This window comes from Phacochoerus africanus, chromosome 1, assembly GCF_016906955.1.
Source record: "Phacochoerus africanus isolate WHEZ1 chromosome 1, ROS_Pafr_v1, whole genome shotgun sequence".
Classification (NCBI taxonomy): Eukaryota; Metazoa; Chordata; class Mammalia; order Artiodactyla; family Suidae; genus Phacochoerus; species Phacochoerus africanus.
In genome coordinates, this window is record NC_062544.1 from 179,821,515 (window position 1) to 179,835,430 (window position 13,916).

Here is a 13,916-nt window from a genome sequence, read left to right on the forward strand (position 1 = left end):
TATTTACATTTACCAAGGTCAAATCAGGGGTTTAGGCTTCTGATGATTATTTCCACAACTGTGTGACACAGACTCTTGAGACATTTGTAAGCTGTCTATTTTGTGTGTGCATGTGTATGTAGAGAGAACCTTGTGTATGTGCATGGTGGTCATTTTTTCAAAGCACTTTCACATATCACCTCATTTAGTTGTCGCAACAAGCATATGGGGACAGTTGGTTACCTATTTTTAGCTCCAAAGAGCCTAAGGTTTAGTGGCTTCCTGAAGATAGCCCAACTAGTGAACCATCAGACCAGATTTGGGGCCTCTGAGTCCAGTTCTCTTTTCCCTAAACTACATGTCTTCATATTAGAAAATCATAAACTCTAACTGAAGAGCCTTAGAGTTCACATGCATACTCCTGGGGGAAAGTGGGGAGCGGAACGAGTAGCGGAGGTGATCCATTCAGTAGCATCTCTTCTGCTCCCAGTCTCAGCAGTTAAAATCTGCGGCTGCTCACAACCAAAGCCTGTGTCTGTCCAGCACTTCAGGAACAGAGCAAATATTTTGCAGTCTCTTTTCCAAGTCCTTGACCTCAGCTCATCCAGAGTTTAGGTTCTAATTTGTTTCTTTTCAGTCTTCTTAGAGATTGGAGAACTACTCCTGAAACCTAGTGTTGTTTTTCTTATTGAAATATTTTCATATGTTAACTAATTAATTTAGAAAAACAGATCCACTTAGAAATTAGAAATAACTACTAATCACACTATCCAAATATTTCTACCACTGGAGTTTTGATATATAGCCTTTCTCTCTTAGTCATTTCAGGCTGCTCTAGCAAAATACCATAGACTAGGTAGCTTAAACAACAAATATTTATTTCTCACAGTTCTGGAGTGTGAGTGTCTGATGAGAGCTCTCTTCCTGGTTTGCAAATAACTCCCTTCTTGCTATGTCCTCACATGGTGACGAGAGAGGAGACCCTGGTTTCTTTCTCTTCTTAGAAGAGCACTAATTCCATCTTGAGGGCTCTGCTTTCTTGACCTCATCTAAATCCAGTTCCCTGACAAAGGCCCTACCTTCTTCACATATAATCACATTGGGAGTTAGGGCTTCAACACTAAGAATGGGGGGAGGAGCAAGGAGAATCACACAAACATTCAGTTCCCACAACCTGAATTTCATCCATAACACTTTCCTTCTTTATAAATGTAAGCATTTTAAAAATAAGATTATACTGTGTATTCTCTTTGTAATATGTTTTCTCCCTCTAGAAATACAAATACATCACAAATATTTTTTCATGTCATTAAATAGTCTTCTATAAGAACACCTTAAATGATTATCTCACTGCATGGTGTCACACTCTACTTCATATCCTGGGTTGGGCTTTTAAATGATTTCTGTTCTTCACCATTCTAGATATGCAAGGCTTATTTCATGTCCTGTCTCTTATGGGGTGTTGGAGCACCTGGCTCTCACCCCAAAAATAGCCCCTGGAAGAAGTAACCCTATACATACCATGACACATCTCTTCACAGACAAACAGTTGATTGGATGAAGTCAATCAATCTGTTGGCCCTCAGCAAACAATCAGTTTAAATCAGTCAATGATATTAAATAAGAGACCCAGAAAATACAGAAGAATAGGCACTTCAAATGAAAGATATCTTGCAACATGATACTTGCAACGAAAAGAACTTTGACTAAAAAATCTGTGATAAAGCTCAAGGCTGAATTTTTTTTTTTTTTTTTGGTCTTTTTTCCTTTTCTAGGGCCGCTTCCCCAGGCATATGGAGGTTCCCAGGCTAGGGGTCTAATCGGAGCTGTAGCCACCGGCCTACACCAGAGCCACAGCAACTGCAGGATCCGGATCCGAGCCGCATCTGTGACCTACACCACAGCTTACGGCAACACCAGATCGTTAACCCACTGAGCAAGGGCAGGGATCGAACCCGCAACCTCATGGTTCCTAGTCGGATTCGTTAACCACTGCGCCACGATGGGAACTCCGAATCTTTTTTTTTTTTTAACTTATTCATGTTTATTTCTTAGAATAATACTAAGAAGTTGGATGCTAGCTCAACTTTAAATATTTTTAAAATTTTTTGATATATATTGCTCTCTAGAAATGTTGTCAGTTTATTCCCTTCCCAACCATCACAAAAGGTTAGTTTTTCCAAATTTATTTTCAAAATGGTATCTCATTAAGTTGCACATTCATGAGTTCCAAGTGAACTTTGATAGTTTCTGTGGGCATTAGCCATGTGTACTTCTTTTTTTGTGAATTATATGTTTGTGATCATTTGCCCATTTTTTTCTGAAGTAATATTGTTCTTATTGATTTAAAATAACTCTTTATATGTTACAGACTTTAATCTTGATCAGGATCCTTTTCATTGTGAGCTAGTCGGAATTCGATGGAAGGGCAAAAAATGTGGACCAAGGATTTGGGTGAAGTTCAGCAGCCAAAAGAGGATGAGGTCACTCCATTCCCGTTTCTCCTTCCTCTTCCCTAGATGTCTCTTAAGCGTGGAGTAAAGTCTCACAGAGAGTTTCAAGAGGGATATATCGACAGATTTTTTTTAAGAGAACTAAGTGCCAGATCTTCACATTTCATATAACTTGCTCCTTAAATTGACTGCTTGAGAAATCCTTTCCTACTTCAATTTTCCAATAGCTAAGTCTCCCATTTTACAGAATCTCATTATGGTGATTTGCACTAGGGCACACATATAATTCAATTGCCGACTTTGCTATAACTGCCTTTATTGCTATCTACAGGAACAAGATTTCTCTGTGTTTTTATTGAGATGCGTTTTCAAAAATTATTTTTCCTAATAATGGCCTGTTGAAGGTTGTAATATATCCATGTTGTTTTGATCAGTTATGGCATATATTAATCAGGGTAATGTAAGCAACCTTACAGTAACCAATAAACCTAAAACTTCAATGGCTTAATACAACAAAAGTGTGCTGCTAATTTTTGCATCACAGTCTGGTACAGATGAGGAGGCTATCTTTGGGGACTCTTTTCCAAGGGGGTCATAGATAACTCTGCTTCCATCTTGCATCTTTGCCATCTCAGTGTTTCTGGCTTCCAAGTCAGAGAGAGAGAGAGGGAGGGAGAGAGAAATAGAGTTCAACCCACTGTTAACTAGGACAGGAAACAATACATTGTTTCAGCTCACACTCCCACACTCCCAATGGGAAACTGAAAAACATAAACTTCCTGTACCTCCAAGAAGAGAAAAGGATGATGTGTATACATCATTGTCTCTGCCACAGGTATTTCCAGTAATAACTCAATCCAGAAGAATTTTTTAACAGCGTCTTATGAACACAGGCACAAAAAAAAAGTTTTAATTTCACTTTATTTTTATAGAGAACTATAAAGTGGTAAATAATTAAATACTCTTAAGCACAAAAAGTCGTTTTTATTAGGATAAAATTCTGTAATGAATAGAAATGAAAACACAAAGGGAGGAGTTCCAGTTGTGGCTCAGCAGGTTATAAACCTGACATAGTGTCCATGAGGATGTGGGTTCAATCCCTGGCCTCACTCAGTGGGTTAAGGATCCAGCATTGCTGCAAGTTGTGGTGTAGGACGCAGGTAAGGCTAGGATATGGCATTACTGTAGCTGTGGCATGAGTCTCAGCTACAGCTCTGATTCAACCCTTAGCCTGAGAACTGCTGCAGATGCGGCCATAAAACTTAAAAAAAAAATAAAAATAAAAAATAAAAAGAGTAGTTCCCGTCGTGGCGCAGTGGTTAACGAATCCGACTAGGAACTATGAGGTTGCCGGTTCGGTCCCTGCCCTTGCTCAGTGGGTTAACGATCCGACACTGCCGTGAGCTGTGGTGTAGGTCGCAGATGCGGCTTGGATCCCGCAGTTGCTGTGGCTCTGGCGTAGGCCGGTGGCTACAGCTCTGATTCAACCCCTAGCCTGGGAACCTCCATATGCCGCGGGAGCGGCCCAAGAAATAGCAACAACAACAACAACAACAAAAAAGACAAAAGACAAAAAAAATAAAAATAAAAATAAATAAAAAGATGTAAAATTTGCAAATCTTATGCAGTGGATGAGAGTAGGTATCAAGTTGCAGTAGTATTTTTACATTCCATTGGATTTATTATAATGAGCTGAGTAACTGGATCACTTTAAAAAGCCAACATTGGCAATAGATCATAAATTATAACCTTTGCTACTTTTCAAGCTTTTGATGAAGTTTTTTCACATTACAACATAAAACTGAAGGAGGGTGCATAGTTTTTCAAAATTCCTTTAGGAGATAGTGAACAAAAGCGATGCAGCCCAGTATCCTATCCCATCTTCAGGGAAACACCCACCCAGTTTGATTTCTTTATTTAAAAAACTAATAAGAAAGAAAAATACACTGTTTGTGGATCTGCTTCTGCTGTACTGGACTCGCAGACACCATGGGCTACAAACCACGATGGTTTACAACACCAACTTCCCAGGAAGTCCAGGGATGGAGAGTGCCAGTTACAGAAACGTATTTCTTGGCAGAGTTCACATGTCAAGCTACCAACCAGACCCAGAGTCAGCCACACCCTGCTTAGCTCTGCAGTCAAGCTACCATAAGATTTAAGCCTTCTGCCCTGAAGTCAGTGAATGCTTACTGCCTTGCTCATCAGCCAGTTGTATTGAACCACTCTCCCAGCTAAATAAACATCCTGCCACTTTCCAGAAGAATCTAACACTGCCTGTCTTTTTGACTATCGAAGATGGCAGTTTTAGACAGGGTCTAGCTCTCCTTCCTAAAAAGGCCCATTGACCTTTATTGCAAGTGAAATAGCTTATGAGAACAGTAAATGGCTAACCTCACTGTCCCATAAAATAGAGCTCCCTACAGCCTCTCCTCTCTCAGTTCTGGCGAGGAGCCTGTAATAGCACTCATAAAAGCCTCTGTGCCATTCCCCAGGTGCAAACCTTTACAGAAGCACAGCTAGGGAGTTTCCAAAATTGCTTGAAGAGAAGACCATCTAAGAATAAGGCAAAGTATTTAGCAAATGTTACTTGACCAGAATTTGAGATCACTTTATTTTTGCATTTTCTCTTGGGTAACTAGTATAAGTGACAACTGGAACATAGGAGTGGAAGCTTACATGAAAAGGCCATTCATTGAGAATGCCATCTGATTTGAAGAAGAAAAAATAAATTCTACAGAACCAATGATTAAAAGTCATAAAATAGGAACTTTTGCCAGGTTTCAAAATATAAATAAATACATAATTCTATAATATTGATTGAGCACCAACCATTTTCCAGGTGATGTGCCCCCAGGAACTAAGAAGAGAGATGAGAACTCAGAAAGCCCTTTTCTGACCAACACCCAGTCATCCCCTTCATGCATCCTAGCTTATCTTCATCATGGAGTTTATCACTACTGATGTTTTCTCCTCTATTTCTTTATTGGTCTTTCTCCCCCACAAGAACACAAGTTCCATGATTGTTGAGACTTTGCCCATTTTATCCACAGCCGTATCCCCAAGGTACTGAACAGAGCCCAGCACATTATAAATAGCCTTTCATAAAGTTTCGTCAAAGAATGAGTAAATTCCCAACCTCAGGAAGAGCATGGATTCACAAGGTGCAGAAATGGAAACCCCAAATATCAATAATATTAATTTCTTTATTCAGTAAAAGAGAGCTCAAATAAAGCAATAAAGAGTTTAAAGAATTGAAAGATCTTATAGAAAGAATCATGTTTCCTAGAAGAAATAATTATATTGGGCTGCAATTTCCTGGGCTAGTGTGGAGCTGGAGAATAAGACAAACTGTGGAGGACACATAGAGAATTTTGATTCCATGCCTATAACTTTATATGAAATGAAAGTTTGCCAGCAAAGCCCTCATGATGGTCAACAAATTATTAAGCCTTTGTTCTGTACATTTGCTGTACCCTACATTGTGAGCTAGTTGTCCTTCCTCCCGATGGGTATTCAGATAATTCCTGGTTCTACCTCCTCGGCCCAGGTCATACCCATGGCATCACCAAATAAAAAATCCATTCTTTAAAAGGAAGGTGATTGTCATCTAAGCATAGTTTAAAGAGGCCGCCACATGCTGTGAGCTCCCAAGGGCATATTTTAAAAATGTAACCTACCTGATGTCGAGTTCCGCTTTGATTGTCTTGCTAGGGCCTAGGGACAGACTGTATGCCTGTGGACGTGTGGATGAACACTTCCTATAATGGACTGTATCTTTCTTTCCACGGCCGTTCTAGAAGCTATCAATACTGGTCAGAGAATAAGGGCTCAAAGTGGGTCTTACACTTAGGTTAGGGAGTGTCTTTCTCCTCTTTTATGAGTGGGTAGTCATAATGTTCAAACTCCAAGAAGTGGAGGTCAATGAAGAGTGAGGCAGGTTAGCCCACTCTGGGGTGTGCTGTTCTATTTGTCTTCTATTCACTTCCAATTTCAGTAACATCTCATTGTGTTTTATCCTGAGGTCAGCTGTCTGGTGAGGTAGAGGGAAAAGCTGTCTCACGTTGGTTGGAGTGACAGAAGGGATAAGAACCCCTCTTCCCTCTTATTCCTGTGAGGCTGGCGTGGGATGAGCTGCAGTGGTCACCAGCAGAGGACAGCTGGGCTCAGAAGCATCTTGTGAAAGGCACTTGCAATAGTTGACAGCAGTGCATATAGAGCAAAGGAGGCCCTGCCTGCCTAGCTCATGCTTGAGATGGCTTCTGAGAGCAGCTGGAAACTTGGAGAAATAGCTGAGGCACAGTCACAGCAAGAATTAGGCCAAGAGTGTTAGCATTAACAAGTTTAGTCATTAAAAATGAACTTGTTCCAGATAAATGCTAAGTAAAACTGAAATTTTATACTTAAATTATTTTATAGTGGTAAGGAATTATCCATTCTGATTTTTCCAAAGCAGCATCTTGATTAGTGGTGAAATATAAGAAGGTTTCCCATTAAAGTGAGGGAAAAATAACACTGTTAACACATTTAACACATAATATTGTTTAAGTACCACCCAATTGGATAAGAGAAAAAAAATATATAAAAAATTGAAAAGGATGAGCCCAAATGATAACTCTTTACAGAGGACATAGCTAAAAGAGAGCCACATGGAAAATAATTGAAAATTATAAAATAACCCAGTAGAAAAGGTAATTATACAATGCAATAATCAATAACCAATAACTTTTCTATATAAAAACAAGTTATAAAATGTAATGAAAAAATCCCCATTTAAAAGAGTTCTCTGGGAGCTCCCATTGTGGCTCAGCAGGTTAAAAACCCTTCTAGTATCCATGAGGATGAGGTTTTGATCCCTGACCTTGCTCAGTGGGTTAAGGATCCAGCATTGTCGCAAGCTGTGGTGTGGATTGCAGATGCGCTCAGATCCCTGTTGCTGTGGCCATGACATAGTCCTGCAGCTGCAGCTCTGATGACCCCTAATCTGGGAAGTTCCATATGCTGCAGGTGTGGCCCTTCAAAAAAAAAAAAAAATGAAAAAAATGTTCTCTGAAGTTCCCCTGTGGCTCAGTGAGTTAAGGATCGGGGTTGTCACTGCAGTGGCTCAGGTTGCTGCTGTGGCATGGGTTTGATCCTTGGCCCAGGAACTCCCACATGCCACCAGCATGGCCAAAAAACAAAAACAAACACCCCCACCACTTCCTCCAAGCGAGGCCTGCTTCTTAAGGGTATAAGAGGTTTCTGATCAGGGCTGTGACTGCTAGTGAGCTGAGTCACTGATGTAGTCCTGGCTCCAAACTGGCCTTTAGCAACTCTTTAGTGAAATGAAGAGCTCTCCTAGGCCACTGGCAACATTATTCTCTGGTTCCTCATCTGCAGCGTCTTGTGTGTATTGGTTCCTGGGGAGTTTTGAAGGAGGGAGGAATGATGGGATGGATGTGTTTCCCCTGCTCCACGTGTAACCCCTAACAGATATCTCCAGGTGCCTCCAGAGGGAACTTTCCTTTTTCTTTTTTCACATTGTTAACAATCAGCATCCGTGTATTTTTGGGAAAACAATTTATAAAACTGTAAAATAAATGTAAATTGCAAAAAAAAAAAAAACCTTTGACATTCCTAAGAATAAATTTAACCTTAACTTTAAACATAAAAATAACACATGTGGAGTTCCCTTGTGGCACAGCAGGTTAAGGATCCAGCATTGTCACTGCAGCAGCTCAGGTCACTGTTGTGGTATAGGTTCGATCCCTGGCTTGGGAACTTCCATGATGTGGGCATGGCCAAAATAAATAAATAACTTAAAAATAAATTAAAATAATACACATAAAATGATGTATCTTTTTTTTTTGTCTTTTTGCTATTTTCTTGGGCCGCTCCCACAGCATATGGAGGTTCCCAGGCTAGGGGTCTAATCGGAGCCGTAGCCACCAGCCTACACCAGAGCCACAGCAACGCGGGATCTGAGCCATGTCTGTGACCTACACCACAGCTCACGGCAACGCCGGATCCTTAACCCACTGAGCAAGGCCAGGGATCAAACCCCCAACGTTACGAATATTAGTCAGGTTCATTGCTGCTGAGCCACGACAAGAACTCCTATACTGGTTTTTTCTTTGTCAAAAATTACATGATTTGAATTCAGTTAAAAAGAATATTAAATAAATTTGACCAATCTACATCTTTACTAGATAAATTTTAGTTTACATTATTAACATTTTATTAACAAAAAACTATTACTTTCCTTTAAACATTTTATTAAGTTTACTAAAACCCTAATATTTACACATTCATTTGGAATAACAAAGTCCTCTCTCCCTCTCTTCCCTCTTTTCCCATGAAAGAAAATCTCTGATGTGCTCAAAGAAAGAAAATATATATGATTACTGGGTCAAAAGCTATAAAAATATTAATGCGGAGTTCCCGTCGTGGCGCAGTGGTTAACGAATCCAACTAGGAACCATGAGGTTGCGGGTTCGGTCCCTGCCCTTGCTCAGTGGGTTGATGATCCGGCGTTGCCGTGAGCTGTGGTGCAGGTTGCAGACGCGGCTCAGATCCCGCGTTGCTGTGGCTCTGGTGTAGGCTGGTGGCTATGGCTCCGATTAGACCCCTAGCCTGGGAATCTCCATATGCCGCGGGAGCGGCCCAAGAAATAGCAAAAAGACAAAAAAATAAAATAAAATAATAAAATAAAATAAAATAAAAATATTAATGCCTCCTGATAAAATTTTCTGTTTGTTTTTGTAGGTCAACTTTGATTTTTCCATACTTTATAAGGTATAAATATATTCATTTAATACAACCCACGACAGCTTTAAGCAGTATATATAGTTTTTATTACTAGTTAATTTACACCAAAGTTTCCCCCTTTATTCCTAGAATAAGCCCATCTTCTGGGACGTATCTTTTTGTTTACTGATAAACATTATCAGATTGTAATCCCTTGCTGGGCAGTTCCCGTTGTGGCTCATAAAAACAAATCTGACCAGAATCCATGAAGATGTGGGTTCAATCCCTGGCCTCACTCAGTGGGATAAGGATCTGGCGTTGCTGTCTGGCTGGCATCTCAGACGCAGGTCAAATCCCACCTTGTTGTGGTTCTGGCCTAGGCTGGCAGCTGCAACTCCCATTAGACTCCTAGCCTGGGAATTTACATGTGCCTCAGGTGTGGCCCTAAAAAAAAAACAAAAAAGAAAAAAGAATCCCTTGCTGGAAGCCTTCCCGCATAAGGAAAATTGTTGGTGAGACATCTTTTGCGATTATCACCATCAGGTAATGCCTTCTCCTTACCAGGTCCACAAATCATAAGACAGTCAATGAAAATGGACACAGTATGGTATCATATCACTTGGATGTGCAGTCAATTCAAGGGTATGGTAACTGGAGTGCATGCAGGCCCCTCCCCCAAGTGCAGTGAGTCACCCAGCTCCAGAGAGCTCCCCTGGGATCAGGGCACTGTCAGGAGGACCTCATGACACTCATGTAGACTGATAGCACTGTTTAGACAAACTAACAACAAAAAGAATGCCAGGGTCACCGATTTTGTAGCAAGGATGAATTTTTTACTAATTAAAAAATGCAAACAGTAAATAACATTTCAGACAATTTAAGAGAAATCATATCATGGTCCACTACTGTTATACAGCTATTTTCAGCTTTGTGTATGGCCTTCCATTTCTTCTAGATACTTAGCTAGTTGCAATCATAGGTATTTTATCTTCTGCTTCTCTCAGTTAACTTTATATCACAAGCACATTTCCATGTTTGTACAGGGCTTTCATAATTATTATTTTTAATGGCTTCATGAAGGTCATTTGATGAATTTCATTACTCTGTCTAGTCTCAGTGCCTATTATAATGCTCAGTAAGTCCTGATGGGAGCATAGAGGGATGCCAGTCTGTCTGTAATCGCTGGTGCCAAAACACCTCAATTCAAATGTAAGTTTCTCATCCTCTGTGCCTTAGGTTTCTGGTCTATACAATGGGAATGATAACAAATCCTACCACACAGTTTTGTCATGATTAAACAAATTAATTTGTATTAAGTACTTAGAACAGTGCCTGGTGGTGAGCAATCAACAAATGTGAGTTATTATTGACATAAAGATGACTTTGGAGTCTTCAAGTCATTTCTTGCTTTTGCTATTACAGATAGCAGCGTAATGAAGATCTCTGCTTATCAGATGTTTTGCTTCTGTCTAATTATTTCCTTAGATTAAATTCCTGAGAAGCAGATTGCTGGGTCAAAGAGTTTATCACAATGATTACTTTTAAAGAAATTTCTTTAACCTTTACCCTTGAAGAAAACATGGTGGCATGGAAAACAAATACTAGTGATGTAAAAGAGATGATAAAGCAAAGAAATTATGGCTTTATTTGACAACAACAGTAATTTAATAAAAATTCCCTTTGTTCATAAAACTAGGTAAACATTATACAAAACCCTGGGTTCCATTTAATTGATTTAATCCAGCAAGTATTTCCCAGTCTGCCTGATATTTATTCCATGCTAGCTATTAAGCAGAGTCTGGAAGGATATGAAGTAGACTTTGTCCTTAAAGACTCAAAATCTATGTAAGAAGATATGTCAGAAGATGAGACGATAGTATGAGACTATAGAATCAGGGACCAAATCACATTTTTTTTAAATCTAAAATCTATGGTATAGATACCAAGTATTAGGCATGGTCAGCTAGGCAATAAAAAGACAATATTTAATTGGGAATGAAGAAAAAAGTGTGTGACCATCCAAGTGACAACTAAATTAAGCTCTACTTTTTTCTCAGAATCTAACTTTTTATCATTGCTTTTAATCCACTTTAAACCAGCAGGCCAGCATTGCTTTCAATGTCATCCACAGGCAATGTTTGCTCTGGCTAAAACCCATTCTCCTCTCTGCCTGTTGAGATAAAAGCACTCCTCAGACCTCAGCTGTGGGCGTTAGCCAAGGAAGCCCGAAAGGGACACTCAGAAGTGGAGATGGCCTTGGTGCAAAAGTGTGTGTGTGTGTGTGTGTGTGTGTGTTTAGGAAGGGCATTGGACAGCTGGAATAACAAAACTCATCTCCACTTCCCTCATTTTCAGGAAGCACTGATAATGTGTCTGAAACAACAAAAATCTCCTACCACAAGCCTCACCAGTCTGCTGTCCTCTCTGCTTTGTCTCAGAGTCAAAAAAGGGGGGTCCAGGTGCCTTTCCTGTTTAAGATGAGCAGATCATTGGTTTCTAGGAAGCCAAACCTCATATAGAAGCAGAACCCTTTCATGTCACTGAGGAAGACCTCCCAGTCATGGTAAACCCTTTCCTCAGGGGGCAAGCCCCATATAAAGGGTTTTCTGGTCCTTGAAAATAGCCTGACAAACACCATTCTTGTGCCTTATCCACCAATTATCAAGCTGCCTACTATGTACAGGTCCTGTCTAACTGACAAGCTCCAGATCCACCCCCTGCCTCCCACCCCCAAGCTTTAAGTCTCTGCAGTGTCCAGAGATGAGGCTGCTTTGCCCAAACAGGTCCCAAAGCAGGCAAGTGAAACTGTCTTCCTTATATGGTGAAAAGCGCTCTGTCACTTTAAGGCCAAGAGACTTGGCTGCAGATGGTCCCTGGGAAGTTTGCAGGCAGCCCCATCCAGTGACTGATCCTTGCAGCTGTGCAGGTGAGTTCCCAAAAACCTTCTCTCCCCAATTTGCCCTCCACAATCAATCTCTCTCCTGGCATGGCTGCTTGGAAATGCTGTTACAGAGGGCTAAAGAAATTCAGGGTCAGTAGAGATGATGTTGTTTGGAGAAGTTTGAGTTGAAGGGAAAAAAACAAGGTTGCTAGGGAAATGTGCAGTAACGTAGCCAGTGAGGATGCTTCTAACTTCCAGTAGGAAAGAGGCATCAAGGTTACTAGAGGCTCTGAGGCTTTCCAGGACAGGGCAAGGGAAACAAATTCAGCAGAGGAAGAGGGACAGAATCTAGGTAAGACCCTAGAGGGGTAAGTTTGCACTTCTGAACCATAGAGCCTGGTCAACTGCAGTTTAAACCAGACACAAGTGGGAGAAAATCGTGCTTCTGCGAATGCTGAAGGCTTTGCAGGAGCTGGAGCTACAGGGCTGACTGCAGTCGAGAAAAGTATTCATGAGTGTTTGCAGTGTCTACTGGCATGGAAGGCTGCAGCCTTAACCCTTAGTTAAGCCTGGCTGATTAGCAAGTAGGGTTTGACTGCACAGAGCATAGGCGGGGGTGGGGGCAGGGTGGAGACGCCTGCGTGGAGTATTGCAGTAGGAGACTAAATAAATGGATTAGACGATGATCATGGAACCGCATCTCTGGTACCACATCTCTAGTATCCCCACAGTACCACCTGCAGAGAAGAGAGATTTTTCTAAACTCAAATTCTGTGTCATCCACAAACTAAGGGCTGTAAGAAGTCTTATTTTAGCTGTCATTTACTAATTCAGTTTCTTTATTTCTTTTCTCCCTTGTCCTGGAGCCTTCTAAGATATTAATTTGGAATTAACTAATGGAACTTTTTAACAGCTAAGGATCTGCTAGCAGGAGTGTGTGCCTGTGAAAGGGTGAGACATATATAGCTGGGGCTGGGATTTTATTGATAGCAAGAAAAGCAGTGGGTATGGTATAGGAAGAGAAACACTTGATGGTCATTTTACATTGTATCCAAAGCCCTTTAACTGAGCCCATTCATCAGCTACAGCCAAAAAAACAAATCCACCCAGGAATTTAAAAAGAGAGATGCCAAATTATAGGACTGGGGTTGTCTTTCCTCCTGGTTGAGTTTGGGGCCTTTCATCATTTGGAGGCCAGTGGCTTCTCTACAGTTGTCATGTGGAGGAGCGAACACGAAGACTGGATTAAAATTCCTTACATACCCCATGCCTTTAAAAAATATTCATTCATCTGAGTAGTCACTGAAGAATTCTTTTTATTATTAACTAACAAGTGCTCTGTCTGCTTGCTTTCTAAAGATGGAATGTTCATGAAAAAAGACTTGTTTTATCAACCTGGATTTGTTAGTCCAAGGGTTCCTCTTTTCTCACTTCTGGTGGCTAGGTGAAGAGGTGATTATCACTTGCTGAATAGGAGATCTGTTCTTTACGCTAAAAATAACATAGGATTCCACTTGGGCCTTACCCATTCCAAAACACTGATGTCCTGAGCAAGAAGGTAACTTTTGAGTTCATAATTTGGAAGCAAAGTTGCCTGGGTATAATTTTGCTTCATTTGTTTCAAGCTAAATCCAGAAAGCAGTGTCAAATATACTGTTTTCAATTATGAATGCTGCCAAGAAAAACAAAATCCAATCCCCGAAGCTGCAAAACTTCTAAAAGTAACAGACTATGATCTTTTATAGGCTAAATCAACACAGTTAAAAGGAAAAATGATGTGGTTTCCTGAATATTTCACATAGAGACCCTCAATCACATATTCACCGCCCAGTTTCTCTTAAGTAATTTATCTGTGCCTCGGTTTTCCTCACCATTAA

The 13,916-nt window shown here is 40.5% G+C and overlaps 1 protein-coding gene across 3 annotated transcripts in view; it reads left to right on the forward strand.

Annotated features, from left to right (window-relative positions):
• SCHIP1 (schwannomin interacting protein 1) overlaps positions 1 to 13,916 on the forward strand; it is a 579,912-nt gene that overhangs the window by 408,230 nt on the left and 157,766 nt on the right. Inside the window, exon 1 of one of the 3 annotated variants that reach the window (XM_047785646.1) lies at positions 12,030 to 12,084. The exons of the other annotated variants lie outside the window; for them this stretch is intronic. The gene's annotated coding sequence lies outside the window, so the exon portion shown is untranslated. Of the gene's footprint in view, positions 1 to 12,029; positions 12,085 to 13,916 lie in introns of those variants that run through there. 3 annotated transcript variants of the gene reach the window in all.